This window comes from Euprymna scolopes, chromosome 19, assembly GCF_053919585.1.
Source record: "Euprymna scolopes isolate OS-2025 chromosome 19, ASM5391958v1, whole genome shotgun sequence".
Lineage (NCBI taxonomy): Eukaryota > Metazoa > Mollusca > Cephalopoda > Sepiida > Sepiolidae > Euprymna > Euprymna scolopes.
In genome coordinates, this window is record NC_136500.1 from 104,657,091 (window position 1) to 104,677,448 (window position 20,358).

Genomic DNA, 20,358 nt, shown 5'->3' on the forward strand with positions numbered 1-20,358 from the left:
AAAATCATTCACTTAATTATTATATCAATCAATGAATCTATTTTTAGAAGAAATATCAACTATCAATCAACCAAAAGAAAAAAAAAAACATGCGTTTGGGCATGATTAAAAAATTCGAAAATTGGAAGCTGCAATTGTTTATTTACATTATGACATTAGATTGTTTAATCATGCACTTTTGTCATTTATTCATTAGTGCAAGTAACATTAATTATATATATATATATATATATATATATATATATATATATATATATATATTATAATATATATATATATATATATAAAATGTTACTTGCACTAATGCATAGAATCCTTGTTTCTAATCAAATAGTTGAATGGTTGTGAGGAGGCACATATTAATGAATATTAATGGTTGGATGCTAACTTTTAAATATGAGAAACCAGTATAATTCGCAGCAATTATAATGTTAGTTTTTATTAAATGAGATTGAACATCTTTTATTATTTCCCTGAAGTTGTAATTCCTTTCTAAGCAACACCAGATAACAATAGGAATAAATCAATATATTTTCATTTTTTTCACTGATGAGACTTTTTATTGATTCAAGATTATTTACATGTTTATTTGATGACAACATAGTTTTATTTTTTGCCTTTGTTTTTAACATTATTAAAAGTAGATTTGTGAGCATCACTTAATCAAGATAACCTATGTGTACAATATTTACAGAATTTAAAGTTTTAATTTCAATGCCGGAAATGTGCACAAAATGTGAATAAAAAAATAAAATAAAATTTACGATATATATTTACCAACATTAACGCTTTTGTTTATGAGCATGCATACTTTTTCTTCAGCTTCATTGAGAAATACTGTGGCTTTTGTGAACCTCATTAAATCTTTAACTCTTAATAAATTATGATAGGCAACTTCTACAGAGATGCTGATAGCTAATCTAAAAAATTTTTTAATTATGGTAAAATCTTATTCATTCAATTCAAAGACATATTAATTTCTTCATAAACAGTTGAAATTCATCCAGCAAATATATCAGGGGTATAGCGGAATTAGCTTCTTTCTGTTTTTTTTAATAGAAAATTTCTTTGAATTAACCTCTTGAAATTTCTTTTGTTTTTGCCCCCCACCCCTTTCATGATAACTTTAAAACACTCAACTCACAAACCAACAGTTTTATTTGTAATTGGACAAGTTAATTTAAAATAGTGGTTAAAATGAGGTTAATACCTTTTCTTTATAATGGAATGGGGTACAAGGTGGATATTGGATCGAATTTTGCAGGATTCGTGGCATTTTTTGATGACTCATCAAATAAAAATTTCTGTCTCGCAGAACTAAATTTAAAAGCTGCATCTACATTATTTCTAGTTTAGTTTCATTTGTTTCATTTTGACTTTGATTCACATTCTTTTTGCAATATGGAATTGACATCAGCAATTCATAGGAAAATCGAAAAGACTTATTTTGAGTCATTGACATTTTTCTGTAATACAGAAAGTATTTTTTCAATGACTTAAAATAAGTTTTATTGTTAATGATCAGAAAAATCTCTTATTACATTCTCATTTGGTTTAAGATATATTTTTACAAACATCAAAACATTTTTAACATACAAGCACCCATAATTTTATAGTAGAGGAATACCAAGAATTTTGCAAGTCTTATAAAAACTATTTTTGATTTTTTTCATTTCTTATTTCACAAAAACTCTATTGTAGTAAAAGGCGTTACATTTGCTTATATTAAATAATGATAATAATAATTGGTCTGCTTCACAAGATGAGGAAAACTTATTGCAATTGAGATTAAATTGTTTCATTCAATGCCTGATTTATTTAAATTTTAAAATAATAGTACTTTCATAAAAAATCAACACGTAAAAATTATTTAAATTAGAAAAGTCAAACAAATAGGTAAATAAAAAGTATTTCTTTTTGTTGACTGTTAGTTTTTTTTTCTTGAATTAATTTATATCAATTATATATATATATTATAAAAGTATATCCATAACCCATGCAACGATTTTATGCATTTCATTTTCCATATTGGCATCAGTTAATGTTTGTATATTTTGAATGTTCAAAATGCATTTATTTGTATAATTCCCAATGGACAACCACCCAAACCCAGTTATGTCAGTTTTTGTATTGCTTTTGGGCTAGTTTGCCAAATGCACATTATCATGTGGTTTACTGTTTTGTCCACAGAATCTCCATTTACTGTTTTCCTGTTTTGTTTTGTTTTTTATTTTGACTTTCATATACTTTGTTCTGTATGTAGGAATTATTTATTTTGTCATAGTCATGTCCACATGTTTGATTTTATTATTTTATCACTTTTTCAACCCCCTCCCCCCAAAAGACACAGTGCCTATTGGATTCAAGAGGCTACTGTTTGGGACAAAATTTGAGCAGCTAAATATCTGTTCACATTACACTTGAACTTCTGCATGTCAGTACAGGGACAGAAGCAAATATTCAGAAGGGAATTCCAAAGTCTAACAGTTTGAGGGAAGAACATTTTTGTAATCATCAGTGCAGAAACTGATGATTGCTACTGATCGGGAGATTTGAACCCAGCTGCAAAGCCACCTTTGACTCCATTTCCTAGGACGTTATCTCCAGGCCAATATCAATTTCCATGTGAATTAAAAGGAAATTAACGGCTAAAAATGCCAAATACTGACACAACGTTAAGACAGTCAATAGTTTTCAAACGACTTCAAATTGTGAACTTGCACAAGACTAACCGACCATCTTTATTTCCCAGACAGTGCTCAACTTTAAGAATTTTCTTTTGAAAGGGGCTAATAATTATGAATCATTAATTTTATACCTACAGACACTAGTGTTTCATGCTTTCGCATTCATCAGTGCAGGAAGCAATGATTTTTACTGATTGGGAGATTTGAAGAGATGATGCCCCTGATTGCTGGTGAAAGTGTTTCAAACATGTTTACAATTTTTGCTTTTAAATATAATTTTTAAAAAAGGATTTGTTACAATTTGTTGAAGTCATCTGCTATTTTACAGAATATGACGGATTGAAACAAATTCCCATTTGAGATATTCTTTATTTTGATTATTGTTTTATGAAGCAAAGAAAAGATTTTATTAAAATGAATGTTTTTTAAGTTCTAACCTATTTTTGTTATTTTATTAAGGCAATTGATAATTGCCCATAGTGACCCACGGTTGGCTGGAAGAAAAATTTCAATGGTACTCTTGAAAAATTGGACCCTAATTGAAACTTATTTAAATATTCTGTTAACGTATTGTAGGACACGCAAACAAACAAACAAACAAACATTGCGTTGTATATATAGATAGAAGATATGTGTGTCTGTGCGTGTTTCATTTGATGTTCTAACATTGTCACATGATACTGTATTTTGTGTATATTAGATTAATTTTTATGTTTTTTAATTATTATTTTGTTGTTTTCATCGCCATAGATAAGTGTGTTGTTTCATCATCATCATCATCATCACTTTTTCTTCATCTTTTTCTTTTAATTCATCTTTTTCGTTTTCTTCATCTTTCTCGTTAAATTGGAAACATTTTTGCAGGAATTCCTTTTGTGTATTTTCAAATTTGCTCGTTTTTTTTTTTTACCTTCCTACTCGTCTTTATCAAATTATGTTGATATCCAATACATCAATGGATTGTAATGTGATTTTCTTCATGAACATTTTAAATTTAAATGAACTCAAAGTAAAGAAGAAGAGGAAAATATATTTATTTATTAGTTTATTATTTGTTGATTCTTATTTCTTTTTTCATCTTTTTTTTTGATAACTTTGAATTCTTTATTTGATTTGGTTTAAATATCTTTTTTTGTAAATCTGAAAATTTTCTTGTCTTCTTGACACATATTCTATTTTTATTGGTTCCATGTTTACTTTTCCATTTTTGCCTCCATTTCTCCCCTCCCCCCAACACACTTTTTATGGCTTTTCTCTCTTCTTTAATCTCACCCCACCGTTTTGTATTTGCTCAGTTCTTTTCAACATTTTTTGTTTCATATTCCATTACTTTTTATGCTTTACTGATTTAATTCTTCATCATGGCCACCACCATAATATGTAAACACATTTTCAATACTATCTTCAGTCTTTTACTGCCTAATAATCTTTAAATACATATCCCCCCTACCCCATGAAATTGCTTGAGTTCCATTTACATTCTAATAACATTCCAAAAGGTATGAACATCCGAATTCCTCCTCCATAAAATTGCAATTTGTGTTCAATTAATTATATGCAATGCATCAATTTCAACAATAGGTGATCATGTTTCAGCATATACTTCCCTCCAAAACAATCCAACAAACTATTTCCCTTATCTGCCTATTCCCATATAACTTTCTTTATTCCCCATCTTTCTTCTTCATACTTTTTAATTTTAAAACATGTAAATATTTGCATGAAGTATTTACTTATCATCATCATCATCATCATCATCATCATCATCATCATCATCATCATTGTTATATTCACAACGTTTTGGCTGCTCTATTCTTCTGTCTTCTTCAGTTGCTATTTTGTGTAGTTAGTAACCTTCCAGCAATTTCAAACTAAATTTATTTAATCTGTAGAGCTTGAATATTTTCATTCTGCATTCCATCATTTACGCCATTTTTTTCTTCACAATTTGCAGCTAACATTGAATTTTTTAATTCAAACTTTCAGCAATAAAATCATCTTGTATTCATCTTGTTATATTTAACAAAATACATCTAAAAACACATTTTTTGAGGACTTGGTGTTGTCTCCACATAATTCCCTGGTGCTACCAGATCATGATGTCTGAAAATATTGGCTTCCTAGCTCAAATGTACTGTACATTAAAGTTTTTTTTTTCTATTTATAAAACTCAATCATGTTCTACAAAGTCAAAAACAAAAATCGTCCACCTGCTTTTTCTTTCTTCCCTACTTCCCTGTGTGAAGATACTGATTTCCTGACTTTAAAAAATTTACTTTGGAAAACAACATTTTTAAAAAAGTGATATTTTACTTTGGAAATTAAATTTTTCAAGAGAGTGATAGCATTTTACTTGGATAGCAACAGCAAAATAATGAAGATAAAATATTGTTTTGAATAGAATTCTCCTATAAATTATTTTTTAAGATTAAATAGGTTTTAAAAAAGTTTCTGCTCTTAAATGATCCTTTAGAGATTGACAGATTGTCAAACACAACCAACTCTATCTTCCAGGAAATGCCAAGGAGTCCTTTTTGTTCGATTATATTAACTTGTCGTTAATGCATATCTGTTTCTTTTCATACTTTCTTCCAAATAATTTTTCACCTACACTATTTGCTTATATTGTATAGCGCTTTCGAGATTGTTCACCATAAATATTTCTGTTTGATTTTCTTTGGAAATATTGCATATTCTACATTTTATAACAAAAACATCTTTTTGAATATTGTATATAAAAATCTGTCAGTTCTCTTGAATTCCTATCTTTCTTGGTTAATCTCAAAGCATAAATAACAATTATAATATATAATAGCTGACCACCTGACCCGGTCGTACAATATGCTTAAACATGATATTTTAACTTATGCAGATTGCATGTGTATTATTATAGAATGAATCCTCTAGTGATTATTACATATTATAAGGAATAATTTGTCTGGTGGACTAATTTGCAAAAAAAAAAAAAATGATGATAATGCCGTTCATCAAATTCCATCTGTGTTTACAATATCACGTCAGCTGGTATTTGGGCTTGATGATGAATGCCCTGGAAAAGTCACTTCTGATTAATGCTTAATTTTAAAATATGCAAATGAAGAAATGATTTGCGGCGATTTTAAATGGTACCTCTTCTTTTATTGTAAATTGAACTCATTAATAAGAAAAAATTAAAATAAAATAGTGAGGTACATCTGGGTTTCAATCTGTAGTCAAATGCTCTATCACTGAACTATATCTCCAGATGACAATAAATCTATTTTGTTTAAGAAGAAATGATTTGCTGAGATTTTATTTTTTCCTTTGGCCAGTGTAATGTAAAATATTCCCTTGTAAAAATTCTTCTTTTTTATCTATAAGAGAGAAATTCTATTTTTAAGATTGGATGTTTTCGATACTTATTGAATGAATTTCTGTACAAAACCTATTTGAGAACACTGCCAGACATATAAATTACCTTTGTGTGAAATTTGTAAAAGATAGGCTCAACCATTTCGGAACCTATGAGACAGGAACTCACACACACACACACACACACACACAAACACACGCACATATACACAAAGTGATTTTTAAATAATCGTAGAGATTTCCTAAATAGAATAAGATAAACAGATTTTTTTCCAAAGACACGATAAATATTAGAATAATTATGTTACAAACATGGCTTCATACCATATTGTTTTTTGGTTAAAGGAATATTCTCATTTTAGATAAATGAATTAAATAATACTGGTCAAATATATTTCAGAACCTTTTCTAGCGTTATCCAAAGAATTTATACAAGTTGGAATCAAATAGTTGGAATGACGGTGTTGTAGGTTTACTGGTGAATATTTAGTGAATTTAATTGTCTTTCTTTTTAAAAATAAACTTATCCTTGTGTCTGTAAAGTGGACTTAAAAAGTCTACAGAGTCCGAGACTAATGCTCAAATTATAACACCGCATGATGACCGGTGTTTCATTTTTTCCCAACCTGTCTCATCGGTCACCCACATTCTCTACACACTCCCCTACCTTATGACTGCAACACCAGTGTTTTGTGGTCATTTATTGGGAAAGTTCTGTGTAGTTGTGAGTTGGTCTTCACATTTGTGGGGATAATGGTCTTGGTAGTTGTATTACTCTAATGCTGGAATCGGACTCATTGGTTTGTGCCTAGTCGGGTCTTGGTTATCCACCTCCATTCCTGCATCATATGTGTTGTCTGCCATCACTACGTCATCATCCGTCTTTTCCACATCCATCATCTCATGTATGTCACACGGCAATATGCTGTCCTCCATTCTTGGCTTTTGTGGAGGTGGTTGAGGGAGTGGGTGTATGAGCAAATAATCTGGCGCATCCATAACAGGTTTGATCTTCCAAATGAAATGACAATTGCGTAGTGTGATCCTGCCGCTTCCATCCAACCATGTCTCAACAATTCTCCCTGTTTTTGTCCATGGTTGCGCATATTGTCCTTCCTGATTCTGCACCTGAATGGGTTCGCCAACCTGAAGCTGTTGGAGTGGACCGCTGTACATGTACTGTTCTTTGTTTAGCACATGTTCTTTTGCTATCTCCCTTTCTCTCAATTCTTTGGTTCCTGTCCAACGATCATGAATCCAGTACTTCTCGCAAAGTATAGAGAGGTTATCTCTTATTGTTCAACCATATAACATTTCAGATAGTGATAATCCGAGGTCCTGGCAGGGCATGTTTCTATATGTCATCATCACCTGTGCTGCTGTGTTGTGGCGTAGATGACTGTAGCCATCCGTGCAGTCTATAAGCATTCTTTTCGCTGTTTTTATGGCCAGTTTTGCTCGACCATTACTTTAGGATGTATGGATGATACACATCTCTTTACGCCCCAGTCTCCCAGAGAAGATTTATGCTCCAATGAGTCAAATGGTGGCCCTTCAGTGGATGATATTTCCTCCAGTACACCATATGTGCAGAACTAACCTCTAAATGCACCGCATACTGCTGCAGCCTTTGCTTATGGTGGCTAGACAATTCAATCTAGCTGGTGAATCAGTTCGCATATACCATGTAACTCTTCCCTTCCAGTAGGTTTGTGATAGTCTTTTGGAAGGGGAATTCTGGGTTTAAGAGTGGCATTAATAGTTCCCTCAGTTGGGACGGGGCAATTGAATTGCATTTTCGACATTGTGCCCTTGTTTATCAGTTATTAGAATCTAGACTGGACCAAAATAACCATTGTCTAGTGTTAGCCAATATTCCATTCACTCCTTGATGGGTGGAGTGCAGTGCCTCTAGTACTTCAGCTCTAAGCAACTTTAGTATCAGAATTTTATCATGTTGTGACTTTGAGAACCTGCCTCGTATATATATATATATTGGTTAAGGCTGATTGGGAAGCCATCAGGGAGCTCATCAGAGATGCCCCATGGCAAAATATCTTTACTCTTCCAGCGGAACAGTGTGCAAATGAGACCACTGAATGGTTTAAAACTGCTATTGAAGCACATGTTCCCACACGGAAATTCTATAGCAAGCCCCACTCTCCCCAATGGTTTACTTCTGCTTGTGCGGCTGCCATTTGTCAAAGGCAGCATGCGTTCCACAGATTCAACCGACATAAGTCCAGCTCAAATAAACAGAAGTTTATAGAAGCTAGAAATAATTGTAAGAGAGTGATAGAGACAGCTAAGGCAGATTACTCTGAAACCACCAGAAAACGCATCGAAGCACAGAAATTAGGAACCCGGGATTTTTGGAAAATCTACAACATCATGAGGTTGCTTGTACGGCAACTGACAAGGCTAATTTGCTTGCCAGTCTGTTTGCCTCAAACTCCACACTGAACTCGGTACACCACTCACTCCCTGATTTTCCTCTGCGAACAGACGCCACACTAGACGATTTGAAAATCATCCCTTCTCAGGTACATGCTATTATAAAAAACCTAGACACCTCAAAAGCATGTGGACCAGATCTCATCCCGGCTGTGCTATTAAAAAAATGCTCTGCCGAGGTTGCTCCAGTTCTCTCCAAACTTTACAATAAATGCCTTAACGAATCTTGTTTTCCGGACTGCTGGAAAACCGCCTCTGTGGTACCAGTCTTCACGAATTCTGGTGAAAGAACTGACCCACTAAATTATCGCCCTATTAGCCTCCTCCTGCTTTTCGCCAAAATATTTGAGTCCTTAGTTAATCAAGCCCTAGTTCAGCACCTAACAGCTGCTAAACTCCTGACTGACAAACAATATGGATTCAGGCAAGCCCGTTCAACAGCAGATATCTTAACTGTAGTTTCTGAACGTATATACCGTTCATTGGATAAAACAGGGGAGGGTAGAGCGGTGGCCCTCGATATATCTAAGGCTTTTGACAGAGTATGGCACGATGGTCTTCTAAGGAAAATTAGATCATATGGAATCACTGGAAGAATTCATAATGTAATTAAATCCTTCTTAAGTAATAGAAAAATCAAAGTTATCCTCGACGGTCATACATCTAAACAATATGACATAAATGCGGGAGTACCTCAGGGGTCTATCCTTGGACCTTTATTATTCCTGATATTCATAAACGACCTCCCTGATAAAATTGTTTCGGAGATGGGTATATTTGCCGATGACACCACTCTCTATAAGAGATATGAGGGGAAAACAAAGGAACACATATCCAAGGAAATGGCAGAAACACTAGAGGATGACCTCCAATCCGTAGTGGAATGGGGACAAAAATGGTTGGTCACATTCAATGCTGCTAAGACTAAGCTGGTTTCCTTCAATAACTACAAGAAACCTTCTCTACCACCAATAGCAATGGCCAAGAACACATTACCTGAAAGTACTTCTTTTAAACTCCTCGGCCTAACGTTTACAGGGAATATGAACTGGAATAGATACATTGAGAGCATTGCCAAGGCTGCTGCAAGGAACGTTGGCTCCCTCTACCGTGCTAAAAAACTACTTACGCCTGACAGTATCCTATACCTCTATAAGGCAACCATTCGCCCATGTATGGAGTACTGTTGTCACATCTGGGCTGGTGCATCTGCTGCTTGTCTCTCACTCCTGGACAGGGTTCAAAAGAGAGTCGCCAACCTGATAGGTCCTAAACTGTCATCTAGGCTTCAGTCTCTGTCCCATCGACGAGATGTTGCATCCCTCTGCCTGTTCTACAAATACTTTAATGGTGAATGCTCTGACGAACTGCAAACACTTGTACCTCCCCGATGTAACTACCCCCGACAAACCCGGCAAGCTACTAAGTCTCATCCCTTTACAGTAGAGATCCCTAGGTGCAAGAAAGCCTTTTACTCCAATAGTTTCTTCCCCAGAACTGCGGGTCTTTGGAACTCCCTTCCGGGATTCTGCTTTCCCAACTGCAATGATATGCAGAAGTTCAAGTGTAATGTTAACAAACATCTTTCTACTCATCTCCCTTCATAATGACCCCGCTAATTAAGTCTCTGATAGTAGCCCCCTGCTTCAAAGTGGCACTGTGCCTTGTTTGGGGTGAAAATTGAATAAAAAAAAAAAAATAAAAAAATAAAAAAATTGCTAACGTTCGTCATTTCTCATCAGTGACCACAATGACGATTCTATCCCAGGTTATTGCTTGAAATTTAGGCTCATGTGCATACACGGTTGTGATTGATACTCACATGGTCCCCTTGATCTGATGTATAGTATCGGTGGTCTTTAATCTTCTATGTCTTGACAGTACTGGGTATCGAGAGGGGCAGCATTAAGTTTTCTAGGAATGTGCATGGGTTCTTTATGTTTTCCAGAACCTGATTTGAGAATATTTGTTACCAGTAGCTGGTGGTCCACTATAACCAATAAATCTGTGCACCACAAAACGAACATCCTTCAAGACTCCAATCTGTATATCAATGCCAGAGCTTCTCCCTCTATGGGGGAGTAGTGAGATTCTGCATCTTTCGTAAAATGGGAATCATTTAGCAGTGATTCTTTCTACAGTTAGGTCCTAATTCTGTTGGGCATTAGCAGTATTTCTGAAACAAAAAGTACCCAATGCCAACCTTGCTATAGTCCATTTGACCCCTCTCCTTGATTTTCAAAACAATCCTTTTTTTTTTTTACTCTCCGAAAAGCTTGTTTAGGGTAGCATCCCAATACAATTTGCGGTCCTTTGTGTGCAACAATTCTTGAAAGAGAGACATGATATTGGCCTGTGGAAATGCATATGATACCAAGTTAACCAGTCAAAACCATGATCTGACGCCAGTGATGTTCATCGGCGTCGGGAAGTTGAGAATGACTTCAGTCATTTTTTAGTTGGCTTTACGCTATCAGCAGTTATTAAAAAGCTGGCAAATTCGAAAGTAGATTCAATAGTTTCATCCCAGAGAAAGCGTACCAGCAATGCAATGAAGCCTTCGTGGCATGTCTACTGTAATGTTGCCGAACCGGCGTGTGTACCCATCTTCAGAGGTGTGGAAACCTTGAAGTGCTCTAAGATATTGATAACAGCCCCACTCTTTTATGAATGTGGTTGCGTCTTAAACCATTGAGAAGAGCAATAAACTGTGATATCTGTTCCACGCATCTAAAACTGTTTTCTTGGTTCGTGCGGGCACAACAGACACTTAGTTAAATGGGGATGGAGTGTGATGGGTTTCCCTCATTGTTACAGCATTCAAGTTTTGCAGGTCCACCATCGTTCTTGGTGATTCCTCCTTCTTTGGTGCAACCACTATCCTTAAATACCAGACCGTAGGCATACCTGCTGGTACTGGCTCGATGATGCCCAACACATCTCTATCTAAATCTTCCTTGATCTTCTTTTTCCAATAATGGGAGACAGGAATGGATATGTGATGGTTTTGTTCCTGGCATGAATATTATACCCAGTGGTCTCCCTGTAACCACTTGTAATGGTTCATCGTGACAGGTATTGAATGCACTTGATTTGAAGTTTTCCCATAATAATTGTTCCAAATGTTCCCTATTATATCCAATAAGAGTAAACGGGATTCTTGTAGGTTTGTTCAGAACCGTTTCTCTTTGGAGACATCCACATGGTAATATCTCATTATTCGAGGTTGACATGTCAGCTTTCAATATCTGGCATGGGAAGTTTCAAGGGATTAGCTATAAGTCTTTCAGTGCCGACTCAGATCAGTAAAATCCCGACATGTTTTCTGACATGTAAACGACTTATCTGTTTTTTTTAAGGTCAACTTTAATACGCGTAAAAAATATTTCACGCATCCTATGAGCAGTTGGTATTAGCATATCGCTAGTACATCCTAATACTTCCAGTATTTCAGGGCCACTTGAACATGTGAAAATGCATATGATACCTAGTTAACCAGTCAAAACTATGATCTGACGCTAGTGATGTTCATCACCAGTATCTGTAACGGCCAGGATAGGGTGTATTCAATGGCAAGTCTCCTTATCTAAGGGGCACCCAAATTCAGCATGGGACTCTGGTATCAAAGATACTTCAACTTTTATGAAGAGTGGCGGTTTGGGGTGTGTGTTTCTTTTGAATTTACCTCTGCTCCATGCAAGATGTGTTATTGCTGCTAATTTCTGTTTTCGTTCACAAAACGCTGGTCTTCCTCCTCCTCTGATGCTAAGTATTTTTGACTGGTGTTGTGTTGAATCACTTGTTGACTCCGTTGTCGACCTCTCCAGTTTTCGACACATGTTTCGTAAGTGTCCAGTCATTCCATGATTATGGCATCTAAGTTCCCTCACTGGACAGTTCTTCCCAGCCTTCACACGGTTTATTTCAAGGGGTTCTGGGTTTCTTCTCCTCCCTTGGATCTCATTGAGCCAAACTTTGAATGTTCATTTAGACTGCTTTGCAAGTGAGAAGTCGACGTATCTGTTGTCTCTAAACTAACCAGTCTGTGAAATTTCTGGTCCACTGTTGTCAAAATATTGGCTTCGGCCAACAGCTTACACTGCTATTCTGTATGTGCAAGTCCAGCTATGAGTTGGCCGGCCACCATATCCTCTGAATAGTTTATCATCTGTCGGCAGCTCTCATTAGGACACTGAATAGTAAAATTGCAAAACTTTGGTTGTGATTGAAGCTTTGCAGGACCCTCCTCTTCTTGCTGTCTTATATTGTGGAATCTATGTCTATGCACCTTTTGATGTAGACCTTTCTGCTGCAACGAGTCATATATGCGTAGGAGTTGTTCTTCTATGGCTATATTGAGAGCTTTAAGCCCTTCTAGTTCAAACATCTGTTTACCGTGTTTTAGCAAGCCATTCTTTACTTGTTGTGCATTTCCATGGGGTCGGTTAAACTGCACATTTGTTTGTACTGGATCCATGTGTCGATGAATAATGCCCAGTCCCTGTTGGTGTAACCATCCTTGATCACAGGTCTGTCCGGATTTTTAGTGTGTGTCTGCTGCCAGCACGAAGTTCATTATTTTCTTTCTGTAAATTTATCAACTGATGAAATAGTTGCAAGTAATGTTTGTTATTGCAATGGTCTGACACAATTAATATTCAAATTTCCGTAAGACGATAATCCTGTAAAAACAAATCCTGTAAAAACAAATCCTGCTCGTAGTGCCATGTAAAGTGAACTTAAAATGTCTAAGTCAAATTTATAACACTGCATGACGACCAGTCTTCCAAATTTCCGATCTTTTTCATCAGTCGTCCCTATTCTCTACATTGTCTCCATTGTATTCATTTCTCGAGCGACATTATTTCACAGTTGACTGTTATGTTTTCAGTATTTCTTACTCTTCAACTTAATTGTTAAATTTAGAAGAAAAAAGAATATGTATTTATCATTATATGCATTTTTATAAAAAAATCACCATGGTGATTTTAAGGTAAGCACAGAGGATTATTCTTGTCTACATTAACACTATCTTAGGATCAATATTCTTTCTTTTACACTCGGGCTGTAAGTTCCTCTCCTGAATCTATTTTCTGATTGGTCTATGCATCATCTCATATAGACATTTTATATAAATGAAATGATTGACTGATTTTGCTATGGTTATGTTAAATTTCTATAAAAACTATTATTGTTCGTCTAGTCATATTTATAGTAGAAAACTTAAAATATTCATTTTCATGATAATAATTAAAAAATCATTAAAAAAAAGTTGTCTGATGAATCACAAATATTTTGTGTGTTCATTTTTTTTCTTTTTACTTCAAATTCTAATTTTTTATTTCCTTTTACATAAATTCAAATAAGCATTTATTTGAATAATAAATGATTATTGTATTTTAATTGTACTCTTAAATATACAAATTTCCTCTTTATGTGATTATATTAGCAGAAAGAATAATCTCTCTGTCACAAATAAGTCCATTTTGTTTTGTTCTGCCCCGTCAGAAGAAATAGATAAAATATTTATTATGCTACCGATTGTTGAATGGTGGCCAAAAACGGATGATTCTTTGTCATGAATGTGCAGGGCTTTGTATTGTTAGTGTATTCTGCATTCAGGACTGTGAGTATATATTCATCAGGATTTTAGTGTTTATTACCTCAATAATTAAAAGGCAAAATTATGAAGTTAGATAAAAACGTGTTGTGCAATTTTCTTGGAAGAAAAAACCCAAATCACTTTTTTATTCTTTTCCTTATATTAATTCAATCAGGATTTTGGCGACTAAGGAGTTTAATAAGGAACATTCTATATGATTTAAAACTTCCAAACCTCTCAAAGCTAAATGCTTTTACTCATCTACTTCTATACGTTCTTTTCAAAGTAAATCATATTCATTCAATCTTTGACAATAATGCAGTCTTTTCATAGAATTCTATTATTATTATTATCATCTATTTTACAATTTAATGTAAATGTTATTGATGCAGTATTGTTGCATGATTGCATCATATATGTTCATATCAAAAATATATTTGAATAGATGCACTTATTAATTTTTAGATTTGAAATGAAAAAACAAATTATGGTGTAATAATGCATCTAGTTCAAATTATCTAAAATTGAATGAATTTTGGTTTCAAATATTTTGAGAATAGTTAAAAATTAATTTGATTAACACACAGCATACACACATTTATTATTTTATGTATCTATTTTCAATATTTACAACATCTTTACTATTAAATAAAAGGAACATTGTCTGTGTGTTTGTGTGCCTGTGTGTGTGTGTGCGTTTGTGCGTCTGTGAGGTCTGCACCGGGCAGCACGTTCCAGGGGGCGGCATTTTTAGGGGGTAAAAAAAATAATAAAAATAAATGACAGCTAACAAAAAATCTGAAATTTTATGCAAAAAGGTTGTAAAACATCGGGTACTTTTAGAGATATCGGAATCAGAAAAATGTGTCCCTAGTTTATGAGCGGCACACGTCGGGGGTGGCATTTTGAGAGGGTAAAAATAGAAACCATAAAAAATAAATAAAAGCTAACAAAAAAATCGGAATTTTTTACCGAAAAGGTTGTAAAATATCGGAACTTTTGGAAATCTCAGACTCAGAAAAATGTGTCCCTATTTTACGAGCGGCCACGTCAGTAAAAGCTAACAAAATATCTTAAATTTTATACCGAGAAGTTTTTAAAAAATCGGAACTTCTGGAGGTATTGGAATCGGAAAAATCTGTCCTTATTGTACGAACGGCACATGTCAGGCGGCGGCATTTTGAGAGCTTTAAAATAGAAAAATCAATAAAAGCTAACAAAAAATTTGAAATTTTATACCGAAAATGTTGAAAAAATCGGTACTTTTGGAGGTATCGGAATCAGAAAAATGTGTTCATATTTTACGAGCGGTCCATGTGAGGTGGTGGGGGGGGCATTTTCAGAGGGTAAAAGTAGAAAATAGAAAAAATATATAAAATTAAATAAAAGCTAACAAAATATCTTGAATTTTATACGGAAAAGGTTTTAAAAATCGGAAATTTTGGAGGTATTGGAATCGGAAAAAGGTGTCCCTATTTTCTGGAGGTATTAGAATCGGAAAAATCTGTCCTTATTTTACGAACGGCAAATACCAGGGGTCGGCATTTTGTGGGGATCAAAATAGAAAATAAAAAATAAATAAAAGCTAACAAAAATTTGAAATTTTATACCGAAAAAATCGGAACTTTTGGAAAAATGTGTCCCTATTTTACGAGCGGCCCATGTCAAAGGCAGCATTTTGAGAGGGTTAAATAGAAAAAATATATAAAAATAAATAAAAGCTAACAAAATATCTTAAATTTTATACCGAAAAGTTTATAAAAAATCGGAACTTTTGGAGGTATTGGAATTGGAAAAATGTGTCCCCATTTTACGAACGGCACATACCATGGATCGGCATTTTGTGAGGATAAAAATAGACAATAGAAAAAATTAATAGAAATAAATAAAAGCTAACAAAAAATTTGAAATTTTATACCGAAAAGGTTGTAAAAAAAATCGGAACTTTTGGAGGTATCGGAATCGGAAAAATGTGTCCCTAATTTACGATTCCAAAACCGATTGTTTTAAATTTTTAATTTAATTTTTCATTATTGGTACTAATGATAAATATTTATTGTTTTTAAATCATCACTAAAACTAAAATGATAATAACATCCAAATACGATGTGAATTTATTTTATTTGTAAAACAAAGTTTTAAAAAAGTTCATAAATTCTCTAGGTAACCTTTGAAAGAAAGCAGTTGATTTACATGTTCCAAAAAATATTGAAAAATTAAACAAAACATTTTTGTCAAGAAATATACTTTCAAACATCACTGATAATTAAATGAGGCAACGGAAAATAAGCAACAGAAAATTACGTAATTTTGGAATTGTAGAAACATTAAGCAAGTACGGAATAAAAATCAACTGTAAACAGATTTTATAATCGTCACATCAAGGAATATAATTTTAAATGGGAACTATGTACGACACCTCAAATACTATTTAAGTGGCTTTCTATTTGATAGTTTAAACACTGCCAAATTTCTGTCAAGTTTCGAACAATCACAGAGTAATTGATTTTTTTTCAAACTATTAACAACATTTTTTTATCACTGACGTATTTATGATTAAACCGAAATTTATTATGATGAATTAATTCTGGTCATAGGATTTTGATTTTTTACTTTTTTATTAATATAATAATTGTAAACGATAATACAAGAAAAATCTCCTTAGAACGTGTACCTAGCTTAGAAAAATTGACTTATTTGCTTTCAAACAAGAGTAAATATTTAAAAATATGTATATTTCTTTGAAAGGCACTTGAATCCTATTTAAAACTATATCGTCTTTAAGAATGGCCTTCGATTGACATTTATTCCATAGATGCATAATTTTCATACCTTGTCAAAATTAGTTCCCCGGTTTCTAATTTTCCTAAATTTAATTAAATTAAAATAAAAATATAAAAAGTGATTTTTAATGTTTTTTATTCATTTGGGATTTTATCTGTTTTTACTTTAATTAGATAGTGGGGTTTATCCGGTGCCCTTTTGTCCGATCCCCTAGGTGTGTCTATGTATATATATATATATATATATATATATATATATATATATATATATATATATATATATATATATATGTGTGTGTGTGTGTGTGTGTGTGTGTGTGTGTGTGTGTGTGTGTGTGTATACTAGTGATGGCATAATTCCAAATTTTTTCCTGATTCCGATTCAGTTACCGATTCTGTTTTAAATTCTGATCCGTTACGATTTCTGACTCCGATTCCGATTCTTTTTAAATTTCTAAATATTTAATTAATGATTTGTTTTTACATCCCATATTTTTTTCATGATAATAAAAAAAAAATTTCATGCACACATGTACATAATTGTTACACATTTAAAAATGTTTGGGGTTCTTTAAGTAGGTTTAACTTCACGGTGTGAATGTGGTATTATGATGAAAGGATCAAAGTTTTTTTCTCGACTCCCAATCCTCAAATTTCTTAGGGGTTCATGCATAAATTTGTTTTTTTTTATGTTATTGTTGTAATGTAAGCATTGCCATAGTATTGCATTAATAGATAAAACACATGAGATCACAGTGTAGAATCTGTTCTGATGCTACACTTAAGTTAATTTGTGTTGAGTCAATGGAGAGGAAACCTTTCTATACTAAGACAATTTTTATTTTTGCCTACTTCCAGAGTGCCCCTTTTAAGGGAGCTGGTCCCCCCCCACATTAAAAACAACCTTGTGTCATATTTTGCTTTCATGGGGAAGCAAATAAATGCCAATCACTGTGCAACATTATCTTAGATGTTGCATTTATTTAATGTAGATTAAGAAGAAAAGGTTGCAGTGGATTCAATAACATTCCTATTTAAGTGAAAAAGAGGACAGTTAGATCAATATAAACAAAGACACAGTGTATAGAACTGTTTCAATGCCCAAGATTTTTTAAAATAAATTCAAGATACACATAAATAAACAGATGTTTTGAACAAACAGAATGTCAGTGTAGCCATTACAATGTAATGCTAACTATCTTATTGTTGAAACTGCTGTCGTGCTGCCAAACAATTTTGTCGTTTCTTATAAAAAGTGTGTTTGCCTTTGTTAATGTTGTTGAGTCAAGTACGAAAACTCTTTATGCTGCATGAACCAAAGGGATTTAAAAAAAAATTTGGAATATATACACTTTGAAATCAGTTTTTGACTTCATATGCATACATTTACGTTTTCTTTATGCTTTATATGAATATGGCACAACTTTACACTTATTCAATGTAGGCAAAGCAGTTGCTCTGAAAAAATACAGACTTAAAGCATTGTGCAAGTCAGAGTAAAACACGAAAAGAAAGCATTATTACATCAGGTGAAAATGTTCTATGGTAGTTATTGTATGCAGAAAATGCCAGAAGAGAACAAATCGTTAAAAAACAACCAAACACATAATCACAATGGATTTAAATGACTCCAACACCATTTCATTCTATGCATCACTACAGCTTTGGTAAGGAAATTGTTTCTAAATCTTGTTGATAATGTGGGTCGAATTTGGCAACGTTTTTTTTTTAAGAATTAAAATCTTTATAAACACAAGAAGGTTTACACAGATTGATTGAGAAATGCCAGATTGTGATTCATTCAAATTTAAAGAGTAGAAAAGATGTGGATGCATTTGCTTTCCCTGTTTTATCCTTCAGTCCTCATTTTAAATAAATGTTTTCATGCCAATAATAACTCAAGGTAAAGATTTCTAAATCTTAAGAAGCATGGGTCTCATTATTTAACAGCTTGTGAAAATTCTTCAATGCCTGAAGATAATAAAATAAGTGAACAAAAGCATAAACCTTGAATTTATATCAAATCCTAATATGCATAACTCATGTTTCCAATTTTAAAAGAATAAACAAAAAAATTGACTGAGATTTTTTTGAAAATTTGACACTGATGAAAAAATTTTCTGAATATTTAATCCTGAATTCAGACATTTTCTTAGGTTGCATTTAGGATTGAATAGAGACTTCCAGTATTAGGAAAAAAATGATTTTTTTTTTTGCATACTAACAAGCAAATAAACTAACACACACGCACGCACACACACACACACACACACACACACACGCACGCACACACACACACACACACACACACACACACACACACACACACAAATAAATGATGCTTAAAACATGATCTACTTGAGGAGAATAATTGATAATAATCTCACATTTTTAATTGAAAAATAACGATGAAGAAGTGTATCCATAAAATATTCCTATCAGTTAATAATAGAATATTTTTTAAATGCAATGTTTTTATGAAACACAATGAGAACAGCAAGCAATAGTTATGCCTGCATTTATATTTCCAAATGTATAAAGTTATAAAATAAAAATTATATCAAATAAAACTAAGTAAAACCAATATATATCACGTTGGCAAGAAAGTTTTTGCGGATTTTAACTTTTAAATTCAGATGAACATATCTTGGCTCAAACAAAGATTTATTGATCGAAATAAGTACCATCGGACTCAACACACTTTTGCCAATGCAAAACAAGTGTACTTATGCTAGTAATGTATAAATCTTGCGTTTTGTTGATTATGAAGTCACTGAAAGCGTTTTTTATATCACTTGGGGTTTTTTCATGCAGAACGTTGTCGAGATGCTTGAAAAAGTAATAGGTAAGTAAGAGATCTGGAGAATATGGTGGACGAGGCAGAGTTTTGTAGCCAATTTGTTCAACTTTTGCAGGTTCAGTTTAGCAACATGCGGTCAGGCATTGTCATGGAGGAGAACCGGGCCTTTTCTGTTGACTAATACTGGATGTTGTTGTTGAAGTTTCTGATGCATTTCATTCATTTGTTGACAGTACTTCTTTGCCGTAATGGTTTTGCCTGCATTCAAAAATTTTTAATGGATGAGACCATTCAAAAAATTTTAACGGATGAGACCATCCAAAAAATGTTAAAAAATAATAAAAACTAATACAATAATAAAGTAATAATCAAGTTTAAAAATATCTCAAATCGAATTTCTTACATTTGACCGGAGTTTAATTGATCACTTCACATTTAAACCTGCAAAAAAAAAAAAAGATGTAATCTAATTTACTTTGTACTCAGGAAATTTAATACAAAAACCAATATTTCAAAACATGTTTCAAGAAATAATAAAATCTTACAATCATAATCTTTCTGTAAAAATATTTACAAAGTGTGCATTCACAGAACTATATCATTATCACACAGTAAAATAGTAAAAAGTTTTTTAATTCGTCAGCACATTAAAATAATTGAAATAACACACATATATTATTC

At 33.1% G+C, this 20,358-nt stretch overlaps 1 protein-coding gene across 4 annotated transcripts in view; it reads left to right on the forward strand.

The window, feature by feature from the left end:
* The window catches only part of LOC145239866 (tubby-related protein 4-like), a 647,302-nt gene that overhangs the window by 372,279 nt on the left and 254,665 nt on the right, over window positions 1-20,358 (forward strand). The window lies entirely within an intron of this gene.